This window comes from Nelumbo lutea, chromosome 1 (assembly GCF_056320005.1).
Source record: "Nelumbo lutea isolate HS-2025 chromosome 1, American lotus-T2T, whole genome shotgun sequence".
NCBI classification, from domain to species: Eukaryota; Viridiplantae; Streptophyta; class Magnoliopsida; order Proteales; family Nelumbonaceae; genus Nelumbo; species Nelumbo lutea.
Genome location: NC_142684.1, coordinates 3,188,290 through 3,194,302, shown reverse-complemented (window position 1 = coordinate 3,194,302; position 6,013 = coordinate 3,188,290).

The window sequence follows — 6,013 nt, the reverse complement described above, 5'->3', positions numbered from 1 at the left end:
AAAAATCAACAAATACCTCCCTTCCGTCAATGACCATGACAGAAAACGTTTAACCAATCATCTTTTTTTTTCAAAATACCTATTTTACCCATTTACAAATTGTTGTACACATTTTTTTACTAAAATACCCATGTCTATATTGTATACTCTGTGCCCTCTCTTCTTATCCCCATTTCACCTTTTTCTATTTGAAGAGAACCAAAGATGAATGAACCCAGGAAGAACGACCAACCCAGGAAGAACGAACTTAGTTTCCCCTTCTCCACTACCTCCAAATATCACAAAATTGTTATCATATGACTCTCACAACGGGAAGGTGGGGTTCCTTCACATTTGGGTTGGTCTATTCTTTTATTCTAAGATCCAATATATGAAGGTCATTTAACTTCTTGGAGCCATTGGTACTCCTAAAACTATCATCCTATGCCCCACGATTACTGCACTGTGGCTGTCTTTTGTACCAGGTTGTTGACGAGTAGTAACAAGGGTGCTCCATGCCATTGTTTCAAGATTAAGCATGAGAACATCACTAAAATGCAGCCCTCAACAACAACCCTGAAATTGAAATAGGAAGAAGGAAAAAACAATAGAAGAAATAAGATTGTAGAATGCACATGGAAGGTGGACTTTTAGTTCTTGGTAAGGAAATCCAGGTATTCTCTGTTCCGGAACGATCCTAATTGGGTAATTTGCTTGAAAAAAAATAGACCACAGTTGTCGTCCGATGAGTGGGAGATGACTAGGCATCAAGGATGCGGTCATACTTTTCTACAAAGGTTTCCAGAATGTGGTCATATTGGCCATGTAGAGAGCGTTCAGGAGTGGTGGTGGGTGGTGGGGTTGGCGAGTGTTGATGGGTGAGGGTTGTCCGAGGGCAGGAGACGTAGCTGCTGTTGGGTTTCCTATCGTTATTGTTGTTGCAGCTTGAGTTGTTTCTCCTTGAAGACTTCCCACCACTTGCCAAGGCGCTTGGTGGTGCGACTAGGGACTTTGGAGGCAATTTTATTCCACTTGTTGTCATACTTGGCTTAGAGAGAAATGACGATGTTTTGTTCTTCTAGGGTCAAGGAGCCTTTCTTGATACTAGGTTAGAGACAGTTCTTCCATCGCTCAAGATAGGATTTGGCGTCTCGATCCAGGGGTTTGCCCTTGCGTTGAGAGGTGAGGTGTCATTCCTTTGGTCCATATTGCTTAACGTAGGCACGGAGGAGTCGGTCTTCTTCGGGTTGCCAATGTTGTCGGTCCTTCATCTCCTAATCAACATATCTCCTGTTGTTGCAGCTTCTTCTCTTTTGAAGAAGATGAAAATAACAGTTCATCTAAACCCACATTTTTTTTCTTTCTTTTTTCAATTCCTTTTATCTGATGTAGAATTGGAAGCATGGGCTTTAAACTTTGGAGTTAAATCAAGAGGGTTGAGACATGAGAGAGAAAGAGAGAAGTGATGAGATAGTAGCCAAGGCAACAAAGTGAGATGGGGCAGAGGAGGCGTCAGAAGGGACGAGAAAGACGAGAAGAGAGATGATCAGGTATGGTAAATAAAAGTATTTTTATATTTATAAATTTGTATTATTTATTTATGACATCATGAAATTATCCATTTAACCCAAATGGTTAACTATTTACCCACCACTTAGATGAAAATATGATTTCATTTCTATACTTATTTTAAAAATATAAAATTTCATTCTATTAATAATTATTGTGTATGGATTTATTAATGGAATTTAATGATGATAAACAAAAGTATAAATGTTGGATTCAATGATAGATAATGTGATTTATTTAATGACTTAAATGTGAGGTTTAATGAGAGGTAATTGAATGTACTTGATGATATTCTTTTAATTACATTTATGCCATTTCAATGGAGATTAACTAAATTCAAGAGGAAGGGTATTTTAGTAAAAAAATTCCATAAGCCAATACCTCCTCATTCGCACTTTTATGAATAGTATAGATTAATCTCTAAAGAAATTGCAAAAAATCAATTATAATTGAATTAACTTAATGAGACAAAGCACGAAGCACAACTAATGGAAATAGTTGTTGCATTAAGATGTGATAATCATGGCTTTTTAGTTAAAAAGTTTTACGTGTTTGAAGATTGATATGTCGTGAAATATTAAATACATACCTATTAGGAACCTTAATATCCTTCAACATTTTGCAAAAAATTTCCTTCTGTTTTTTATTCATTGTGAAACAAGCTGCTCAAAATAAAACTTATGAATTACAGTTTCTTGTGGGTGAAGTGATGGCCTAATGTCTATTTCTTGCAATGCACAACGAGTTTGTAAATGATTTTTTTTGTCTTTTTTTTTTTTTTTTATGTGAAAGAATGCTTATAATACCTTCACATACATTTTTCTCAATGTGCATGATACCTAAATTATGACGCAATTCTAAGGATTCTCAATATGGAAAATCAAAGAATATGTTTTTCTTCCTCCAATTTGTTGTTTTGTTTTTCTTTTATGCCTCATCACTATTATCCTCCATATTTTTGCTCTACTTCATGCCCATGTAATCATGTATCTGATTCAACACTTTAAACCCAAATAGAAGTCTAGCCCTTCCAATTATAATTCATTTAATTCCTTAATCTACAGTTTTAAGTATATATCAATATTCATTCAGGGTCCAAATGGACCAAGAATAAGTAGTAACATAATTATAAATGACTTCTTCGTACATCAACATTCAATCCACAATGCTTCGTTCATCAAAATGTTAAGCCGTGTCAATAGTTTGTTTACACTTATCTATATCTGATGAAATATAGATCTCACCATTGAATTGAACTTAGGTAAATTATCATTCCATAGCCTAGTCAACGCATGGGTCCTTATTGGTGAAAAAACTCCACATCTTGATGGTTTAGGATTAGCCATTTGGGTTGGTTTTGGGTAATAGATATAAAGTGGATGACTTATTTGATCTTGCTTGCTATGAACGTCTTCTTGTATACATCTTGGCAAATCTCTTTAACAATCAAAGAAAACACAAAGGGTTTGCAAAGATTGGAGATAACATGCATCTTCCAACATAATTCCATTGAAAGCATAGTTGAAGAAAAGAAAAACTATGCTGCCAAAAAGATGTGATACCAAAATGGCTTTGATAAATACTCCCGCATAATTTTGAAAAATAATCACCTGATTAATTGCCACTTTTTGTGATATCAATTGATTGGTTACAAGGTTTTTTTTTTGGTATCATGTCTTTTAGGTACCATAGTGGAATCCATAGTTGAAACCAATTAGTTGAAATTTCATTCTTTTTGCATGGAGATACAATGAGTTTTGTGAAATTGTCAAGTTTGTAAAAAAAGGAGAGGAAATTTTAAGATTTCTAAATGTTGGATTCCCTTTAAAGGGTTAAAATGAGGATACAAAGGGAATTTTGATGTTTTTAGGGCAAGTATTTTGAAAATGTAACATCTATTTACAATATCATAAAGCATATCCTTGTCTTGGTTTTGGTGCAAGCCATAAAACTGAAATTTGGTAACTTTTATACAACTTATATCTTTACCCTTATCCTTTACATTAGTATTATTATGAAGTGGATATTTGCCTTGGTCTCACTGCAAGTTATAAAAGTTAAATTTGATTTTATATTGTTAAGATTATTCTTTACCTTGTGTTAGATAAAAATTTATACTTTACCTTTTATTTATACATGCACATTATACTAATGTAGGCAAAATATTATAGATTTTAATGCAAAGTATTTTTGTATACACTGCAAGAGAAGAAACACAAGAAAGAGAGGAAAAAGAAAAAGACAAGAGAAACACGTTGAAACCAGCTAAGCACTACGACCCACGAGAATAAGCTATTCCAATGGCAACAAGGAGTATAAGGTACTGAAAACCCTACGTCCCATGATGGAGGAAGCAAGCACCACATTCTTGTCCTTTTCGACCCAACCAATCATCAACAGGATTTCCTTCTCAGAGGGTGTGTTTGTACGTAATCCTAGCTGCTATGCTTTGAGGAATTAGCTTGCAATCTTCTAGGAGATAAAGACATGATCATGAAACCTTGCTAATCCTTGCAGAATATTTATTACCATTAGCGAGTCAGAGCATTTCATTTGCATGGCAAGCTTGTAAGCTTCATAGGCAGCTAGGTGTGATCATGAAAAACTGAAAAAACGAGCTGAACTAGTGAGACCAAACCAAAAATTCTGCTTAACTGAATTCGCCGGTTTGGTATTTTCAAAAAATAAAGGTATTGGTTTGATTTTGGTTAAGTAATATAAAAACTGGCAGTTAATTGAATCAAGCGATATACATATATTTATATTATATATATATATATATATATATATATTTTGTATTATCTTATATATTATAAATGGATATATACTCATTATATATAGATATATTTATAATATATAATATATTAGTTATTATTTGTAACATAGTATTATATATATATTTCTAGTTTTTATTATATATTTATATATTTATCTATAACATCTATCTATTATAAAAATTAGAAAACCAAAAAACAAACAAAGCGAACTGATATTTAATTGAACCAATGAATCAGTTAACCGACCTGTTTGAAACCAATACTATTGATTTGATTTGAAAAATAGGCCACGGTTTGGTTAACTGAAGTGTAAGCACCCATAGGCAACCCACATTTCCATCACATTGAGGCCCCATTTGGGTCGCTGGAATAGGGATTTGGAATTGGAATGAGAATGGGCTATTCTAAATCCAAATGGTTCGTTAGGCGGAATCAAAATCCCGTTCCCATTACTGTTAAAATGGCATTCTCTCATTTGAGGGAATGACCATTCCCTACCCCTCCATTAGGAATGAAATTTCATTCCAACGTATTCCCATTCCCATTCTTATTTTAACCAAACATACTATGGGAATGGACCATTCCGATTCCAATTCTGAAAGATTTCAGTTTTGACTCCGACTGTGAATCAAACCGACCCTTATTAGTGTGGTAATACCCATCCATAGCATTTCCCTTCTATCATTCTCATCATTTCTTAAAACATGCTCATTTACAAGGGCATTTAAGTTATTTAATAAAGGGTAAATTTCTTAAACTACCCTTATGGTTTAGTTAATTTACTAAGTGTGCCCTTACTGTTGAAAATTGACTAACACTACCCTTACTGTTTTTGAGAATTGACTAATATTTCCCTTACCGTTAATGTCTGTTAACATAAAGACAAAAAAAACTATTTTACCCCCTATTCTTCTTTAAAATTTTAAAATAAACCAGGAAAAAAAGAAAGAAATGCTGTATCTCAGCACTTATATCCCTATCATTTTTGCACTTGAAAACCCCTTTGATAACAACAACAACAATGATGAAACGGCAACAATGAAAACAAAGGATGAAACGGCAACAATGAAAACCCCTTGATCCATACGGATTTGATGGCGAATAAAGCAAAGGGAGGCCTTTGCGCGAGCTGAATGCTATGAACCATGGGTGTGGATCTGATAAACGCCAAGCTAATAACGAGAGTAAACTTACCTGATGTAGCCTGATACGGAGAATTAATGCCAACACGGGATGATAGAGGAGCAGGGGAGAGATTTCGATCATTTTCAGTTGTGGCAATGACGACCGGGGATATAACAGAGTTTTGTGAGAGGAAGTTAATTTGTTCTGCCTGCTGGAGAATCTTCCATTTGCCGCCACTGTGACGTCTAGCTCGAGTTCGGGAGTTTGAAGACGATGGTGAACAATGATCCAAAATGCAAAAATAAATGAGTGAAGGGGTGGGAAAAAAGATCGGGAAGATGAGGGAGAGAGGGGAAGAAAGAGAGAGAGAGAGAGGGAGAGAGGTCGGTATTGAAAGAGAGAGCGAGAAGGCAATAATATGCCGTGTTCAGATCCGCCGCTGCAATGACCCCCCTTCAAACGAAAATAAAGGAGCGCTGCTGTAATGAGTTACAGTAGCTTTCATCGTCGCTCAAACCAGAAGCAACGACGAAAATTTAACCTTTGATCTCTCTTCTTCTCTC